A 20,810-nucleotide genomic window follows, 5' to 3' on the forward strand; every position below is an offset into this window, starting at 1 on the left:
AAGGGGCGCTACGTATTTCGATCCCCCCCCCCCCCACTGAACTTCAAGTTATCCATCTGTCTGTTCCAGCTTCCAAAAATCCTTAGTTAAAGCTGTGGAATTTTTTCGATGCACTTTTCACGGGCTCATAACTAATTTTAAAATATCCTAACCCACATGGATTTATGCAAATAAATATCAAAAGAGACAATATGGAGACATTAATTTTCATACTTGAGAAGATATACATGAAATCAATGATATTGCTCGAATATCCAACTCAAAAGTATAGGTTTGGCTAATTACTTCGTATTTAATCTCCTGGGCTTCGTATATCTCTCAAAGCGAACTCAATATTTCAAAAATCTAGAATTCAATACAATTTTTAAAATTATTGATGTGACAGAAAACCCCACCAAATTTCCACAATTCTACATTAAAATCGGCAATTTTAACACTGATTTCTATGAGGATCATCCTTTTCCTGACCCTCAAAGCGATGCTGATGATGATTATGACGTCATTCAAAAAACCTCATTACTGGAAGTATTGAAAATGTGGCAAACCATTACAAAGGCATAAACTATTGTAAATATACTGACAGCGTTGAAGAAATGACAAACCATTGTAAAGGCATATGCACGTCTTAAACGCATTGCTAGGGAACCACGGTAACCAAAGTAAACGTTCGGAAAGTGATTGTTGAGGCCCAAAAACCATTGTTGCCCTGCGGTTTTTTGCCCATTTGGGGCATTTGCCCTGGTCTGACGAAATTTTAAAGTAGCCTATCGTTCAAGTCGGGTCCCATTTGGTATAAATGCAAAATTTGGCGACGATCGATCTAAAATTGTAGATTTGTATAGAGAACATACACACACGCAGACACACACACAGAAAATCAATTTTATATATATAGACTAGCTACTAGCTATAATACCCGGCGTTGCCCGGGTTTTCTTCAATAAGGCTTTTTTGGATCACTGATATTTCCCTCTTTCTTTGAGGGACATGCAAACCGTGTCTAAGTTCGCCAATATGGTGACTTCCTGCGCGACTCATGAAAGAAACAAATCTAGATTTAAAGTAACGTAAAAAAATAAATATATTTTTTTTTCTTTTTTTAAAGGGTGCTAGGTATTTCTATCCCCCCCCCCCTTTGAACTTAGTTATCCATCTCTGCCTGTTTCTGCTTCAAAAATGCTTAATCAAAGCTGTGGAATTTCTTCGATGTACTTTTTACGGGCGCATAATTAATTTTAAAACAACCTAAACTATATGAATTTATGCAGTTGAATATTGAAAGACAATACGGAGACATTAATTTTCATGCTTGAGAAGATATAAATAAAAAGTTAAAATCAATGTTATTGCATGAATATCCAACTCGAAAGTGTATGTCCGGCTAATTACTTCATATTTAATCTCCTGGGCTTCGTATGTCTCTAAGCGACCTCAATATTTCAAAAATCGAGAATTCAATACAATTTTTTAAATTACTGATGTGACAGAAAACCTCACCAAATTTCCACATTTATACAGTAGAATCGGCAGTTATAACACTGATTTCTATGAGGATCACCCTTTTCCTGACCCTCAAAGCGATGCTGGTGACGTCTTTTCAAAAAGCCTCATTACTGAGAGTATTGAAAATGTGGCAAACCATTATGAAGACATAAACTATTACACATAACTGGCAGCATTAAAAAAGTGACAAACCATTGTAAAGGCATAAACACGTCTGAAACGCATTGCTAGGGAACCACGGTAACCAAAGTAAACGTTCGGAAAGTGATTGTTGAGGAACAAAAATCATTGTTGTCCGACAGTTTTTTGCCCATTTGGGGCATTTTCCTTGCTCTGACGAAATTTTAAAATAGCCTATCATTCAAGTCGGGTACCATTTGGTATATATGCAAAATCTGGCGATGATCGGTCTAAAATTGTAGATTTGTATAGAGAACATACACACAGACAGAAAATCAATTTTATATATATAGATTTGTCAAAAGGATTTTGAGTCTGTGCAATGAGTAAGTAGATTGTTTAGGCTATGAAAATACTCTTTTTTTATTTTACGCAGTTTTTATAAGCGTTACGTTTCGATTTGAAGTCCATGTAATAATGAGTATTATAACACTTGTATAAAATTTTTGAAAGTTTCCATAATTCCGTTCTAGCAATATTACACTCATCATCGAACTAAAACTGAGATTTGATCAGATATTAGATCCCCTAAGGATGTTTGCTTGAAATATTAAACCATATTTTGCTGCAGCTTGCGTAAGATATGGAATCAAATCTTCCGGATTTATGTCAGGGCTAGTGAAAAATGAAATTCGTCGAAGTTCAAATATTGTTTACCTCTGTCACCTCCGATTAAGATTTATTAAATTGAACGCATGTCCCATGTCTTTCAGAACAATTTATGTCAGTCATATGTAGGGTCCCTTTAATGGGAAAATGCTGTGGTGTTTGGTCAGAACATAACTCCAGTATCACATTTTTGAGATACAAGCATTTTCATTGTCATTTGAAAATCAAAAATAAAGCATACACACTAATACAAATGAAAATATCATAAATCAGCTTGTCGTTTAGCCGTGCGAACGTATTTGTGCATTCTTCTCACTCCTAATTACTTATAATTACAAGACTTACTTTTAAATCAAAGTCATTTTTTGAAGACATCATGTTCTGACCAAACACCACGGAATGATTGGTTCCTAATTTATGGATCACCTGAAAATCGACCATTTGAACATATACATTTCGAGACACAATTATATTATCAACTACGCTGGCTCCATTTTTCTTAAAAATGTATAATTCCCTTGATGATCGTGGGTGAAAGGAAGGTTTAAGAGAGATAAATATGTTATCTAACATATACAAAAAACTGATTCAAGGTTTACCTCTGCGATTTGCAACGAGATCTTTGGAATTACGATGAATAAGATCATCATCGAAAAATGTGAGATGTTCATCGGCCGACCCTCCAGTGCGAGCGTTCATATCAATCAAAATTATAATATTTTCAAAGCCTAAGCTGCTCAAGATATCAGTAAAATTTTCAAAACCTCCATCGTACCTTGGGACAGGAGGAAAATACCAACATGCAATCAGTAAATTCTTAAAATGAAATTATTCAGCAGAAAGAAGGATAAAAAACTGGTTATTTTCAAACTATTCACATTAGTTATTTTACGAGGGTCATATCCAAAAATCAGGCCACCACTTGGTCAACCCAGATGCAGCCATTAACAGCCAAAAACTTTGAATCATTTTAAAATTTTGTAATCGATCTGGCAAACGGAATTCCGAAGTGTGCCGAGTTTCTACCATAGGAAAAAAAAATCAAGGTTTCTAAAATCATCCCAAAAATCAGGATATTCACACTTATTATATTGGTCGTAAAAATTTTATTATTTTCGGAAACAATCATGCGAACACGATCTCCCGTTTTGTAAACAGGGCGAACCATATTTATAAATTTCAATTTGAAAGTTTTACTGTATTAGTACATTCGGGATTACGAAAGTAAATTTCGTCGTTAATTATAAGTTTGTCCATCGAAATTCTAGCGCTCTTACTGCGTTCGAGATAGCCTTTTTTCTCTCGGTGTTCAATATGCGTCTTTTTTTCCCGCATATCAGATGAATTGTCCTGACAGACTGAAATATTGTATGATTTCAGGGGGTCTATCCATTTCTGCAAAATCACGTTTCGGTCATCTGTTGATGGAATTTTGGCGATGACCGGTGATGGTTTTTCCTCAGTGGATCTTCCCAATCTGTGCGCTCTCTCTATGTTGACCTGCGGCGAGCCCAGATTTTTACAGATTTCCTTGATTTTTTTCCTTTGATGTTTCCCAGGTTTTTCCTGATGATTGATGGCAAGGCGCATTGAAGAATAGTAAATTTTCGCGGCGTGACATATTTTCAAGGTCATCGATTTTAGATTTCAGCCGCGAAATCTCATCGGATTGAGCGGAAATTATAGATGACAAGTCATTAATTTTTGTAGACAAAGTGTTGCAATGCGCATTTAAGTCATTAATTTGAGCTTCGATGTTGCTGACTTTTTGTTGGGAGGGAGGCGTCAAATTTGCCGTAGAGTTTCCTGACTATTTCAAGGATCTCACGAAGTGTCACGTTAGATTCTGTTTCCTGCATCGGTAGAGAATTGACGTGACCCTTTGTTGCTCAGTAACAAAATACCAGTAAAGAAGAATTTTGACACTATTTCTAAAAAAATTAACACTTTTGAAATAATTTACAGACATAGCCTTACAATAAAATGCTATATATTTGGAAAATATTGTATTACAAACATCTCTATCAATTCCCTAAATCACACCTCAGGGGAAAAAAAAACATTTATACGCATTTATATATATGTTAAGACCTCAATATGCAAATGCATATGCATTTTGAGGTATTTTTTAACATATATATAAATGCGTATAAATGTTTTTTTCCCCAAGGTGTGATTTAGGGAATTGATAGAGATGCAAATGCATATGCATTTGCTTATAGTCCGAGCTCTAGTTACGATTTTATAATTGCACTAATACTTGATAGTATATGCACCTCGCAAGCATTCCTCTGGGAAATCTCCAACGAATTGTCACATGCAGGAACATCTTTTGTAAGTGTACGTGTGGCTCAAACTGCATTTAATTTGTCACAGTTGTGCATGTGCCTCGTGTTATGTTGGTACTGCCATGTACCTTTTATATGGAAATGACGGACACCCGAGTTCTAATGTAACGTAAGTATCATGTTGAAGGTTTGCCTGTCTTCGGCAGAATGACTTTTTCACACGCCAGCCAAATATTTAATGTACTGAAAAAGTTTTTTCCTCACAAAAATATTTCCAATTCCTTCAACACATAACCAGCATCATATCCGTGAAAGTAAAGCTGAGTAAAGGTAAAAAAAACACCAGCCAAATAATGGATTCACAGAATTAACAGTGTCTTCTTCCGTGTCTATTGTAGTTAAAAACAAACATCGGTGGCGATGGTGGAGCTTTTCATACAGGATACAGAGAGAGAGGAGAGTAAAAGCAAACATCCGACAGGTTATCCACAACTAATCTCTAATTGCAGTTTCTCGTCTCACTATGCTTTAGATCATTAACCTTTCTCGCTAGGATAGTTTTCCCAACTCTCTCGTTCCGCGTATTGGTTTCCTGAGGAGAAGGAAAAGCCTTTTGCTGCTTTCACTCACACACACGCGCTATCCCTGATACTGAGGGCTATCGATTTTTCATTTGGAAGGTGCCTGGGATAAAAAGCAATTCCATATGGTTTTCTTCCTTGGATCGTTAAACGTTTGTCTTCTTCTTCTTTTATTTCATTCTTTTTAGACGTAACGATCATTTAAGGAGCACTTATTTATTTTATTTCTTTTTTTTTTCTCCCCCCCGTATTCTTACGTTCCTGCCCAGTATTCGACAAATCAATTATCTGTTGTATGGGGTAAAATTCTCTTCCTTTTTTTTTCGATTTCAGTATACTTAAATATCTGTTCTCTATTTTTTTTTTTGTCTCTTGAGTTTTTATTCTTGGAATAGTAGGTTTTTGGAAGAGATTATTAGCAAAAGGAAAAACGATTTCGTTATATTAGTAATTTTAGTTGGGTAATTTCGAATTGTGTGGAAATGATCACGATGGTGTGCTGTGTTGAATGTATTGTGTGAGTGGCTGAAAATGCATCGGTGTGGTCGTTTTAAAACCTGTCATTATGCGATCCGATAATGATAGATATCGTGATTATCGCTGGAAAGAGATTAAATTTTATAAATGGTTTTTTTTTTACTTTATATCTGTGATGTTTTTGGTGTTGTTCCTTTAAATAAACTATGATATTGAAGATGATTTAACCTTTCTCAAATCCTTTTCGATGTTATAGAATATGTCTATACGATTGAAAATAATTTTGATATAATTAATCGACAATAATGGGATTTGAATGCAAAAATAGTGAATTAATATGTTTTTACAAAATATGAAAACTTGAAAAAAAATTACATCATCAAAGAAAGCGTCTAAGCTCATCATCGGGGAAAACACCCCAGCAATGACTCAAGGCAGAACATGAGTGAGAGCACTTGCGCATAGAGCCGAACCAAGCACTCGACCATCGACGTTCTGCTATTGTACCAAGGAAATCCAATAATACAAAAATTTTAATGAATATTAAATATTTAAAACCATTGGAAATGTGTCCAAATAATAATACGAGCATGTGAACATACAGTCAAAATTATAAAATAATAATAAAATAGACGCAGAAAGTGGTAGTCGTACCACGCGAGTAGCCTCAGTGATAGTCTCGGTCATGAATATCTTCATTTAGCAGTGGTTCTGAAGTTATTAGTTGTTCGGTTGTGGGGGGGGGGGAGTTATAACTTCTAAACAATGACAAGGGCAAGGGCCCACGGGATGAAAGAAGTTGGAGAACCACTGAGTTAGAAGTAAAATGGTAGAACAACATATGAGAAAATGATACGAGGTTGTCTTAGGTGAGGAAAGTACACTACTAAAGCATTTTCAAATACTAAAACCCGGACGGAATATTGCATTTGTCTTGTGCCTATGTATGAAAATGCCAAGTGACTTATTGACGCACTGGTAATTTATGGTTAAGAGGGTTAAGTTAAGGGGTGACGCAATAATCTATGAATATCAATGTGGAATTTAAAAAAAAAAAAACCAAGCCACCTAAAGGAATCGGTTGTTGGCAAGTTAAATCTGCATAGCTTAGGGACCGAACGTATCTAGAACCCGAGACGGATTTCTTAAAATACCGTTTCAGTTTCCCTCTAAACTGTATGGGGAACATGTCGTGGGGGCATGTACCAATTACCAGCCCATGCTTTAGGCGCGTCTACATCTGCATCCTATGTGTTGCTCTTGATTGGTTTTCTGAACTTACTCGAAATTTTGCACGGATGCCACGGGATACTTCGTTACGAGCCAAGCAACGGGCACTAAACGAACTTCAGACTTGATGGGACTCGCCGACTGTAGGTACATCACACAGACTTGAGTTGCGACTCTTGGATTTTGTATTGCGAAGGCTGGGACGCTGCGATCTTAACCTTGTTCTGCGGGGGAGATGAGAAGCGAAAGTCCGGCATATTTGTTTTCACCCGACGGTCAAATCCAGTTGACATATGTGGACTTAGTTTTAGAGAGAGCGTGAACATTTCGAAGCTAGTAAAAGTGGTTCATAAAGAAATCAAAATTTCATGAATAAAATTTGTTGCTCGTCTTCGTGCAAAGTTTGATGAATAGATTATGAGGAGTGAATTCTCAATAAGGACGAGAAAATTATACCATGTCCGCCTTAACTTGTGCACGCTTTAACCGGGTCGCCACTCTGGGCTGGTATCACCCACTGCCAGGTCCTACAAAATGACAGTTGGACTAAATAAACAGGAAATGAACACGCTAACGGAAGAAGAGACATGGATTTTTTCCATAATCAATATAATTATCATGAAAACAAGGTACGTACTCACTAGTTGATGTTTAGAACGATCAATATAAAAGTATAAACGATTATATATATGTTTCAATTTTGGATCAGAGCCATTTTTTAGACATTAACATTTTCAAGATTCTACAGACTCAAGTATCGGGAAAGCTCCGGTAACCTCCAGGCATTAATGTATTTAACATTACCTATTGAAATTCAGGAGTGCGTAAAATCCTTCTGTATAGAGAAAATTGAGTTGGAACTTTGGAGTCTCGAATCGAAGGCAACCCGTCGCTCAGCAGTAGCATAAGTAAGAATTCCAGAGAATGATAAGCTTCTCCAAAATGATTAATGACTTTTTAATTACTTCATGCCACAAATCGTTTCCGTATTTACGGAAAACAGATATTCCGTAATTTAGATCTCTCTCTCTCTCTCTCTTCCAATGTTTCTTGAGAGAGAGTAAGTAAGAGTTCCCCAACATCGCATGCATGATATGTTTGTCTTTTTCTTGCAGACAGACGTGCAACGGCTGCCGTGAAATATTGGGTGCGGTTTTCAGAGCGTTCCTCTCTCTTACGTAGATTTATGTTATTGCCCCAGTGGTCTTTTCTTCACATACCGCCAGGGTGTGGCCCTCAGGAAAAAGGCTGAATAAGTGCCCTTATGTAAACCCCCCTTTTCCACCTCTTATTCAAAGGTTTATATAGGAGGCGAGGGTCGCTGCACGAGAAATACGACCTTGACACTCTCTATTGTCTCTAGGAAGCTATTATTCTTGAATAGTGATGATTCGGAGATAAATTCGACAATTATTCTGAATTCTATGGCCGCGAGTGAGCTTTACGGTTATTACCCTGACGCGGAACTGATATTTTGTCAGGCGTTGAGTCCTTTTCGGTTTCTTGTGGATGGGGGCGGGGATTTCGTTTAATGAAGCCGTAAATAAAATTTAGATGTGTTTATTGTTACTTTTTTTTTATATCTGGGCTTGCAGAATTCTCAATAATCTCGTACTTCAAATCAATAGAGAATTTTGCTGTTGTTTTGAATTTATTGTTAGTCCCGATTAACCGCAACTAAACTCGGTCGTGACTAAATTCGCAGCTGTAATATGGATACTTTTTTTTTTCAAACCGAGCCCAACTGTAGGCTTTTGCCATGTGCAACTTTTTACTCAATAAAAACGTTCGTAACTAGTGGTTTGGGGCAGGGCCTGCTTTCTACACAGGCAAACGAGGTCCGTACCCAGGAGTCCGAAGTTGTTTGCCACAAAGAACTTCTGCCTCAAAGAACATTATAGCCTTATACGAGGGTTCGAACTTATGCGACATAACATACTCTGGTTCGGAGTGATTCCTATAGACAAAAATGTTGATGGATATTGGTTATAACGTTGATGATAACACAGTGACCTATTACAGGAGCTAAGGCTCAGAAACGTTCGGTCCAGTCTTTTCCACGAAGAATCATTTTTACTGAAATCAGAGAGGAGAAATAAATTTGCATAATTCAAAAAATATGTTGTAACAAATATGACTACGAAAATCCATTTCAAATCAATTTTTTTTCTCATATTCAACTTTACTTATGGGAAATAAATTTTTACCCTGCTGCACTGTTCGAGTATATTTGTCCCGAAACGAAGTTTACTTCGTTTTTTAGATAATTATTTGCCAATGAATTTTCATGATTTTTCCTCTGACTTTATCAGTTACCACCCCAACTTTATGACGCTGATGCATTTTTGTTTTTATTCCTACCTTAATTTTGTGTTTGTACCTTTGTTACGTTCGAATCAATGACCCGAAAAGAAATTTTCTTTGAAATGCCTTGAAAGATCTTTTTCTACATTGATTTGAGAGTGAAAAATTTTAATTGGGATTATTGCGTCTATAATTATTTTTAACAGCAATGAAGCACACGGTTTCCCTACCGGTGTTTCGCGGAACTCTATGGGTCCATAAGACTTCATTATCGGTTCAACGAGTAATAGTAATAGACAATAAGGGAAAAATAGTTCTAAATATATTCTTAGACAGTATTTCAGCTTCATGGATCTCACCTTAGACATTCTCCAACACTTTCGAGACTTCGAAAAAAGACGCTCCCAAGTCTTCTAATAAATGAATGTGTGAGTAAGCAGTTGTGGAAAAGTTCTGTTTACTCCTATTTTCGACGATAATGTTTAGTAAGTCTTCTTTTATGGATAATCATCCGACTAGCAGACATTTATTTATGTTATAATGGTGCTTTTTTAATTCAATTCAATCGAATGTTAGTGCGGATGACTTTTTCCTCTCATTCATTCGCGCATGGTATTTGAACTAGCGTGCTATTTTGATATAACCAAACTGTTAACCATCATTTTTTTTCTCTGTGTTATGAAATAATGATATTAGTTCCCATTCTATTCATTGAAGTCAAAGTTCTGCCCGATGTTAAAATAAAAATTAAAAAATCTTTTTAAAGAATCAGATAGCAAAGAATATATTTCGGAACTTGAAAATCATACGGGCAGTGATTCGAAAATAATGTTTCTAATACTGATTGACACAATAAAGATGAAAGAATTAACTTCTCAAGTTAGAATTCCAATACTTTCTTGAATTTATATACTTCTCGTAGAAGAAAGTTACAGGTTTGAGTAGAATATGTGAAATCTTCTGCATGAGCTCTTATGGTTGCTTTTATAAAAATGTCATGGAATAAGACACAACACGGTAATTGGATCAGCTGTAAATCTAAATATTTGATGGCAAAATCAAGAGAACTTTCCTAGACTGTGGCATCGCTGTTGAAGATTGTGCAGTGGACAAATTAATTAGTAACTTGTAGGTGTTGGCACCTTAGAAATTTCGTATTAGACCAAAGGTATCAAAATATGAACAATTTGTATAACTCCAATATCCTTCGGAAGGAACCGTGGACAATAAATACGAGTATATGGGGTAAAAAAGTTAAAAACAAAACATTCTTCCTTGGCTAACGAGCCTCTCACATGTCGGGGTGTGGGGTGCATCCATCTCTTGCATGCTAACGTTAGACCTTGGTATAAAGATACTCCAGTGACTTCATAAGCGGGGTGACTTTATGACAAGACCAACATATTATTTACACAAAAAACGGACTTTCAAAAATGACTTTATAACCGAGGTGTCGTTAAAAGTTACTGACGTTATACCGAGTTCTTAATGTATAATGTTTGCGTGTTGAGAACAAATATATATATATTTTTTTTTTGATAAATGGAAAAGAGGGAGTGGAGGGGGACATTTTACAATCTACACAAAAATAACTATCTCTCTAATTGTAATTGATTAACGTAATTAAAAATTTTAATGACTAAATTAAAAAAAATGCTGTATTTATGTATAACTGTTTCAAAGGTTTGAGGTTCGTGGTTTTTCAATAACTAACGAACTTTAAACTGAAAACAAATGTATAGTAAATGCAAATAGTCGTTAACAATTATTAATGCAATGCATACTGTAGCATTTTCTCGTCAATGAATGATTGGCGATATCATCGGCAATGGATAAAATTTTTGCGTGATTTAGCCGTAAGTTCCGGTACCATCAGAAATACCCTTATTTTTCTTCCTAAAATATGGCCACCCTAATCACAGTTAGCCACATCGTTGGACATTTTGTCTGTTGTGGCGTTGTATTTGTATAAATACTTGCTGACTTGTATATGAGTTTTATATATATATTTTTTTTATATTTTAAAATATAAATCACAGAACTTCGTGAAATCTTCAATCCCATTATAACCGAGTTTGACTGAATATTAGTCATTTATCAAAGCGGATCAACTATGCATAAAAATGTATTTATCAAATTTATTTTATTTTGTTGATATTTCATTAAAAGTTTATAATATAAATAAATAATCAAATATTTCTTTTGAAAGACGTGTTTATATTTCTTTAATTTTTGTTATAAAATAAAACCAAATTTAACTTTTATTTTATTTTTTTTTAAGAACAAGTCATGACTACATATTTTCCGGAAAAGTCTCGTTGAATTTAATTTCTAATTTTTATTTTAAAAAAAATTATGTGCCTTCATAAGTTTATTTCCCAGAAAAAATAAATAACAAAAATTTATAAACAAACTCTACATGTTTAAAGTAATGTTTCATTAAAATAACCGGATTTACCTGGACTTGTATCAATCGCCTGTCTTAAATTTAAGTTACATTCATAGTCAAAGCAGTGGGAATCTGCTTCCGATTAATTTGCAGGAAATGTTTTTAAATGTCCCTCTCTATACTATTTGCGTGATCCACGTTTATTCATAACTTGTAATATGGGCTGGGAGTCGATTAAAAATTTTAACTGGATAATCAAACATTTTTGATTGATTAATTTAATTTTAATCGAATACATTTCGTAACTTTAAAAAATTAACTAATGCTAAAAAAATATTTTATTCATTTCATACACCTGTTCATAAAATTTGAAAAAATGTAAGGATAGATTAAGAAATTGAGACTGCCAGCTAAACCAATTCAAGATACTTCGACGTATTTCCAAAATTTTGGAGTTTTTTTCGCTCAGATCATTCAAATCAGTTATTTTAGGTTAGCCATTGATTTCGAAACTGCTTCCAATCTTCATTTGTTACATGTTTCTCTGGAAACTCTTGCGCTGAATAGTACTCGTCGCGAGAGATGCTGATGCATCACAGTAGACAAACTGCTTAACGAAGAGGGTGAAAAATAACTCCCATAAAAATATATGGAGATGCCAAATAAAAATTTATACGGAATGCGTAAACTGTTGTTCACAGTGGAGACAATAAATTTTTGTTTTGAATTCTGAAACGCCCATCAAACTCAATTTGAAATTAAAATTTCTGTACGACCAATTTTTATTGAATCGACATGTATTCCCCTCATACTGTAAAATTTGATCTATATATTGATTCAATATTTTTAATGTGGCCACTCATTTAAAATGATAGTATAGGAACATTAATTTAAGACATCTAAAATCGGTTTCATCAAATAAATATGAAGTGAAATCGCAAACTTTAATACAATTTCAATCGAATTGATCGAATCGATTAATTCAAATAGAATTTTTAACTTCGATGACCAATTCATCGATTAAAAGACCAGATTAATCGGAGACCAGCCCTACTTATAATAAACTAGCTGTAACCCACCGCTTCGCTCGAGTGGATTTGGTAATGTTGATCTGAAAATTTTTATTCGATGATTCACTAGCATTTGAAACTATCACGATCCCCTTGTAGGTTGAATTTTCAGAAATTTCGTCTTAGTGGTGAAATATGAAATATAATACTGACCGAATTCCAAATTATAGTTTCAGCTATTTCAGCTCTGCACCATGATTGCCCTATATAACCTTTTAACGCCTTATGATCATCTTAGGGGTTTGAATTTGAGAAGACCTCCCTTAATGAGTCTTGACATAATAAAATAAAACAACTGCTTAAATTTCATATTTATAGCTTTGGTGATTTCGGCTCGGCGATGATTGGTTCATATAATCTTTGAATCCACCTTAGGGGTAAAATTTTTAAAAATCCCTTTTTTTTCAAGTGAGTCTTTGCATCAAGTGGAACTACTGAGTGAATTTCACATTTGTAGCTTCAGTGATTTTGGCTCGGCGTGTTTTCTCTATGCTCGCAGTGGCGTCTGAAAGCATGGGCCCGGGGACTCAAGAGAAGAGGGGAGCCTTAAGAAAATGAGATCTGGGTGAAACTTTCGAGAATTTGCCTAAAAGGGAATCAGAAAAATCACTTGGTCCGATGGCTCATGATGCTCTTGAGACGGCCCTGTAGTGTACGTAACCTTCGACCCCCTTACGGGTCGAATTTGAAGAAAAAAAATTACTGCGTCTTTACGTCATAAAATGAAACTACGCACCAAATTTCTTGTTTAAAGCGTCGGCGGTTTCGGCTCGGCGATAATGAGTCGGTCAATGAATCAGTCAGTCAGTCAGAAAATTTTTTATATGTATATATTGATATAATAAGTAATTCATACATTACACTAATTGTATTTTATGTAATCACTTGATAATATTCATCTTTTTTTTCATAACCTACATTTTCTCATGAATGTACTGATGAATGTTCGTTTATATTTATAGCACAGCCCAACGTGAATAACAAATACACTGCATTTCCTGAGTGATGGTTGGGGATAAAAATTGCTGAAATTTAAAAAAAAAGTGGTTAATATTATTCATGCGCACCGCTTTCATTCTGTCATAAACATAAAATAACCGCAAATATATCAAATCATGATGTATAATCGTTTCATACACTTTAAAAAATGTTTCTTGTAATATTTACATATTTATTAGAATCTCAGACTTTTTGACAAACTTCAACCGCAAGTGCGCATCAACGAACTAACAAGTTCTGTCTGAAAGAGTAAGCTATTGAATTATTATGCAAATATCAAGCGCAATTTAATCGCTGTGCGCATTTTACATAATCTCGAGAGACTCACCGGTATGTAGTCATTTTAATAAATACAAAAAAACCTTCCCAGCAATGAATTTTAACAATTACGAAATCCGAGGCACTTTCATTTTGGTCGCTTATTCAGCAACCGAAAAAAAGATCTCTCTGCCTGTCTCTCTTTACAAAACTCTCAGTATGAACTAAAATTGTTATTTACAAATGATGAAAACCTCTTCCAGCCTTTTCAGAGACATATCTTTACCAATAACCTGCTATTATGGATACTTCATTCCTCATTCGAACAGTTAGCAATGGCGATCGAAGAGTAGAGAGCATCTTTGGTAAAAGAGAAAAGGAAAAAAAAAATTGGTTCCAAAAGCGCTTCGTTAGTGGATGGATGTGAGTACATCATAGTATACTGCAGAAATCCCAAAATGCACTCCCCCGTACATTCTAGAGACTAGAAAAGAGAAACTTGTTTTCGTATTTAATACTCAGTTGTGCTGTAAAATGGGTTTTGAAGAAGCCATCAGCTTAATTATAGGGAAATTTTAGGGGAAGTTTTTCTTTTTTTCTCCTTGTCTGCAATCTTAGCTGGTACTGATTGTTAGTATGAATACGTGGAACTCCCCTCCCCGCGTTTTGTATAAATTCATTTACCGTAATTTAGGAAGGGGAGGGGTGCTTTCACTCTATTTCTTATAACAGGCGGGTCAATGGTATTCGAATCATTCTGAGACTTATGATAGAAAATTATGAGATAGAAAAAAAAAAGAATTGCCTATATGTCTGTAAAAATGTATATTCGATATTAATAATTTATGCGTTGAATCTTTTGTGACCGGTGGGTTACACTGTTTTGGACCATATTCATGCTAAAAACTGCTTTGAGCAGCACTGAAAAAAAAACTGTTTTTGGCTGCATTCTGTTGAGGGTGTAAAAAAACTGTTTTTGCTGCACAGAGAGAAGAAAAACTGTTTTGGTCTTCATTGGACGAAAAAAAACTCTTCTGTTCTGTATTGAGAGAATAAAAATATTTATATATTTTTTAACTGCATTGAGCGAAAGAAAACTTGTTTTGGAAAGAATAGGGAATATCAAGTGTTCTGTGCCACATTTTTATTTTTTTTTATTCAGCATATATATCATGCGTATTTCTAGCAATAAAATTTCTAGGAATCGTACAATTACAGAAAAACTGTTCGGATTCCTTTGAAAGAACAAAACTGTTGGCGTATTTGAAGAAAAACTATTGGCCGCATTTTGAGAAGAAAAACAGTTATGGGCCACATTCGGAGAAGAGAAACTGTTTATGACCACAGTTCGTTTACGATAAACATTATGGGCGAAATCGAGAAGCTATCCATACTTAGAATAAGACAACAATGATATTTTTACAAGGAGTGAATTATATAGTATTATTTATTAGTTCTTTCTTTCGTGATATACGTTTTTATATTGGGTTGCTGTGTTTTGGTTATGTTTGGTATTCACACATACACATATTTTATTGGGCATGATCTTTAAGCCATCTCGTTGGAAAATAACTCTCGTTATGGCCTTTGTATTAGCATTTGTATATATGTAATCCGAGTTGTAAAACTACGTCAGGCCACACTCAAAGAGGTAAGACAGCTTATAAGGTCAATTCTAAAAAGAATTTTTCATTCTCCACTGTCGAAAAAAAAATAGTAAAGCTGTTTCCTTTCCTGCACTAGATAGCAAAAGATGCATGGAATATACCATTAACCTATCAGAAAACCATTCATTTATAAAACAAACTTTTTAGGTTTATATACATCAGGTTTTATAAAAGGATTTATAAACATTTATAAAACAAAACCATCATTTTATTTATGTTAATTTTTCCTGCAAAGTTTTGCAGGAAAAGATTTGAGTTTGCATGCTGTTTTGCAGGCCGAGGGTTGAGCACCTTTTATACAGGTGATAACCAGGAGGACATGCAGGATCGACCTTTGGAGGGGGCACAAAAGGCTTGGAGGGGGGGGGGCAAAATATTTTCTTTCGGAGAAATTATGAGTTACCATCCTTCAGAAAGCATTTAAATTAACAGAAATTAGGAAATCGGTTACCATAACATATGAAATGTATTTCCTTTTCACATTTCAATTTTTTCTTCAAATTTTGGTCGGCTTGGGGAAGCATGCACCCCTTGCCCTTCCCCGCGTATGGCTCTGGTAATACAGGACATCAAATGCATGCATACTACATTGCCCATAAATTTTGATTTACCGAATTGGGCTCGGTGCCAATTACATCGGATAATCAAGATCTTAATATACATAGGTTGTGATTATAGCCAAGGAAATAATTAATTCAAATGATTAGTCAGAGCATGTCAATAGGAAATGTAAGAAGTGCATGTTATATAGCATTAGTAACCACTTCACCATCCTACCACTTTACCAATCTCGGAATTGGCATCTTAGACACGCGCATGCGCAATTCGATGCATAAAACCACGAGTTATATCATCAGTTGTCTCAATGATTACCCAGTCTCACTTGAACAGGCTAATTATAGCTGATTGCAGGGCAGGACCTCAGGAGGGGCCAGCCGGGTCGAGATTATGGGATTAAGCGGGGACTGTTGCTTAGGAGATCTTCCTCCCGATTCTGTTCTTCCATTCCCACCACCTATTCCTCCTTTGGTGCTTTCGCTCTTCATCCGTCGGCTTCGTTAGCGGATCTTTCCATCCGTGGCCCTAACTCTCAAGTCCGTTCGATCAGGCATGGCCTTCTCTTGCACGCAGTATTAGGTTGGTGTCGATGCGAGCTGATCGCTAGACCGGACAGACATTGGATTCGATACGAAATGACAAGCTGATTGCAATTATTTACTGAATCGTTCGCTAATCCTAGTAGGGGAAAAAAAAGATCCTTAGTTCGTCGGGAATGACACCGTCATAGACGTAAGGATTTCAATTAACTTTCAACTGTCAAGCATAATATGCTGTAAAAAAACCTGAACCCTTACGATTTGATTGTGCGAATGGAAGCTGTCACAAGAATTCATTGTTTCTGCCGTATCCAATAACATACAGAACTGAGCGACGATCGTAGATTAGTAATAATCGTATTAGGTCATAGTTAGGTCATTTACCACGTTTACCACGCGTAATATATATATATATATATATATATATATATATCACGCGCGGTAAACGTGGTAAATTCGGTAATTATGCATAATCACTGATCATTTTGATAAGCTTGATAAATTTCCATAAATTTATCACTTTTACCGGTGATTATGCACATGCATAGTACCAAAGCGTCGCGTCGTTGTTAAATCGCACTATGTGATATACTGTTCATTATAATTAATACATGCATTTCGTGATTATATCGGGGTACGATCATAAAATATGTTATCATTATATCGGGGTCCGACTATATCCATCACACATACCTGACTCATTTGGAATTATTTCCATATTTATCAAATTTACCAACGATGCTTGTGCATTATTCATATTCGGTAAAAGTGGTAAATTCTTATCGAACTTACCAAGGCGGTTAAGGTGTGCATAATAACCAATTTATTACGTTTACCGTAACATATAGATAGAAAAATATTATCTAGACGGTTTGTGAAGTATTATCTAGACGGACAGTTAGTGTCACTCGATCATGTTCAGCGTGACTGGAAAAATCTGTTGTTTGATCTAGTTTCTTTAATAAATAGATTTTAAGTGATTTACATTGCTGAGAAGCATACTCTCATAGGAAGGGAAACCTTGCAGGATTGTAGCTCGGAGGCTCGGATTTTTTTTTACAATAAGTTAACTATAAAATGGTGCTTGAAAAATTATGTCCCCGGGGATGACCAGTGATACTTGCATAGGTGCCCTCCTATTGGATGTTTAGTGGGGGATGGTGTTTGATACTTTAGAACCAGTGTGACTTTGAGACATTCTGTAATCGACATTTACTTATTGCAATGAAATGAGTTGGAAGCATTCCAATGATGATTAATCTTCTAAAAATACTTGATGTTGAAAATTAAGATTTGCAAACCACAATACAAAGTACGCCAAAATGCAATCACAAATCACTTGCGAATGTCTAATCAATCCGTTAGTATCAAAGACTAATCTGAAAGAGAAAATTAGTCTGAAATTCTGTTCAAAAACCATGGATGTGTGAGCCTATTCAGAAAACCATACATCTGTAAAGACAATGAGATGCTTATGGCATGGGTGTTTGAGTACAATCAAATGGTCATGGGTCTGTAAGCGAACTCAAATGTGGAAAAAATCATGAGTCTAAGCAAAAAATCATGAGTCTAATCAAAAAAACGATGAGTCTCAAAGTCTTCAAAAAAAGGGGAGGTGCTATTCAATCAAAGAAACGTGATTCTGTCTAAAAAACCATGAGTCTCTAAGTCTCTTGAAAACAATAACGGACCTCAAAGTCTGTTTAAAGCACCACGAATCTAATAAAATTTCCACAAGTCTTTCTCAAAGACTGAAGAAAACGCACGAGTCTGAAAATTGAATCATTTGTCTCAAAGTTTAGTCGAACAATATAAGAGAGAAGATAAAAGATACATGGAGAGAAAACTGGACTTCATCGTAAATAAAAGCATATGAATAAATGCCACTAAAATGTTTACTCTACAAAGATATAATCATAATGCGATATTTCAGACTTGTGTGTTCTGATTATACAGGGTACATAGATAACAGGGACATGACATTTTACTGAAGAACAGTTGATTCTAGAAACATACTTCCAATTAGAAAAATCAAAATCCAAAATCATTCATTTTGCAAGGGGTTGTATAGTTAAAATAAAAAACTAAAAACTTTTTATGCCTGAACTTGTTATACTAAAACATAATAACTACTTTTCAGACCTGTGCTCAAAAACCCAATAATAAAGTTGTTCCCTGTCTGTACGGATGCCAAAAAAAAAAAAATTCCACGTTTTTAAGTGCAATATTCGCAAGTATATTTTTTAATTCAGAAAACCATAACAAGTTGGGAAATGGGTTGTTGAATTCGAACATCACTGTCTACGTTGCACTTAGAAATGTGGAATTCACTGGTCTACAAAATTTCAAAATTTTTCTGCTTCCGAGATGAAAATAGACATTTTCTAATTAATTGACTGTGCTGAATACGAATATGACAAAGAAAAAGCTGAATTGGCTATGGTTTTTTTTGCAATGTGTTAGCATTATTGAGAAAAAAATGTGTATAAGTAAATATTACACTGCCCAACAAAAAGACAAACAATTTTTTTTCCATGCTCTTAAGGAAATTTTAATGGTTTTAAGGTATATTGGGGATGCTGATTCTCTCAATTTTTTTTGATAAAGTAAAACTCAAATTTCAATGATAATTCATAAGTTGCATACAAATCACATTGTAAACTGTGCATTAGTGGACATTCAAGTATTACGTCAGCATTGGGGGGGGAGGGGGTTTCGGGTTTGCTGACTTTTGATGACAAAGGGGGTTTCGGATGATGCTTACGCCATCAACCAACCTTTACAAAAACATGAATTATTCTTAATCGCATCTTTACTGGGTGTACCAAAAACGAGAAGAACCTTTAGTTTGTTTGTGAGCAATTGAACTAACATTCTTAATACTGATAAGTCCTCTATAGAACCACTTTAATGATCTCTAAATATCCCGCTGATCATTCAAGTGAGCTGGAAATGTGTCCGGGCGCTCAAGTGTTCTAGAAATGTGTAGCAGGCCGCTTAAAGTGTTCTGGAACTGTGCCTCGCATCACTGAAATGATCTGCAACTATGCCATTGATAACGTAAATAATCTGGGAATGTCAGGTGTAGAACTGCACTGCGGGACGCTTAAGTGCTACAAAAGTGTGCCACATTTCTCATTAATGATCTCTAAATATGCTACAGACCGCTTAAGTGTTCTGGAACTGCACCGTGGATCACTCAAGTGATATGTAAATGTGTCACGGGCTTACTTTATTGATTACGGTCATCTTAAATACTCTGGACTTGTGCCATGGGTCACTTAAGCGATCTGCAAATGTGCCGCTTAGTTCAATTTTTCAAAATTAGGTTTGAGGTGGCGGGCCACATCAGATAACCCCGAGGGCCACATTCGTCCCGTTGGCCATACTTTTTACATAATTTTAACATTTGGGGCATAGAAGTTGGGTCGCAATGAATTTCTAAGAGAAGTTTTAAAGAGCTCTTAGCCTTCAAATAGCATTGAAATGAACAGAAATCGATTGTAATAAAATATAAATGTACTTTTTTCTGAAATTTTGCTTTTTCGTTAAATATTTGTTGCACCAAGAAATAAGAATAATAAGCGGGAGGCGTAGTGGGGCTCGTGCCACCTGCTCCCCTCCCCGCATATGTATCTGATCCAAATACGCGTTGGGGGGGGGATAAGGGGGAAGTGATGATGAAAATTTGCTGACTATGGTCCGAGTTTTACTGACTTTTGCTGACGGGTGGGGGGGAGTAAACATGGCTTAAAATCTGCTGACGTAATAGTTGAACGGCCCGTTTTCAAATAAATACATTAAATCGTTGCCAAAGATATTTCCAGTGACTCAAGAGTCATTTTGGGGGGCTGATTCAGAATCTAGCATTGGTTTTGTCAGATTGGCTCTAGTTTTTGAGATAAAGTGAAAATTATATGTCGGCGGTTCGGGTATCATACACTAGTAATATGTAATATAAATCACGTTATTGAGAGCATGCCAGACAAAACCAATTCTAGAGTCCGAATTAGCACCACGATATCACCATAAACTCACTGAATTATCTTTGGCAATCGTTTACTATATTTGTTTATAGTACACAGTTTCAATGTTATGTGTATGCAGCTTATATGCTATTACCACTGAAAACTAATTTTCCCTTTAACTCAAAAACTA

Source organism: Pholcus phalangioides, unplaced genomic scaffold (genome assembly GCF_987345545.1).
Source record: "Pholcus phalangioides strain wild (caught in Gottingen) unplaced genomic scaffold, Ppha-v1.0 ptg000008l_1, whole genome shotgun sequence".
Lineage (NCBI taxonomy): Eukaryota > Metazoa > Arthropoda > Arachnida > Araneae > Pholcidae > Pholcus > Pholcus phalangioides.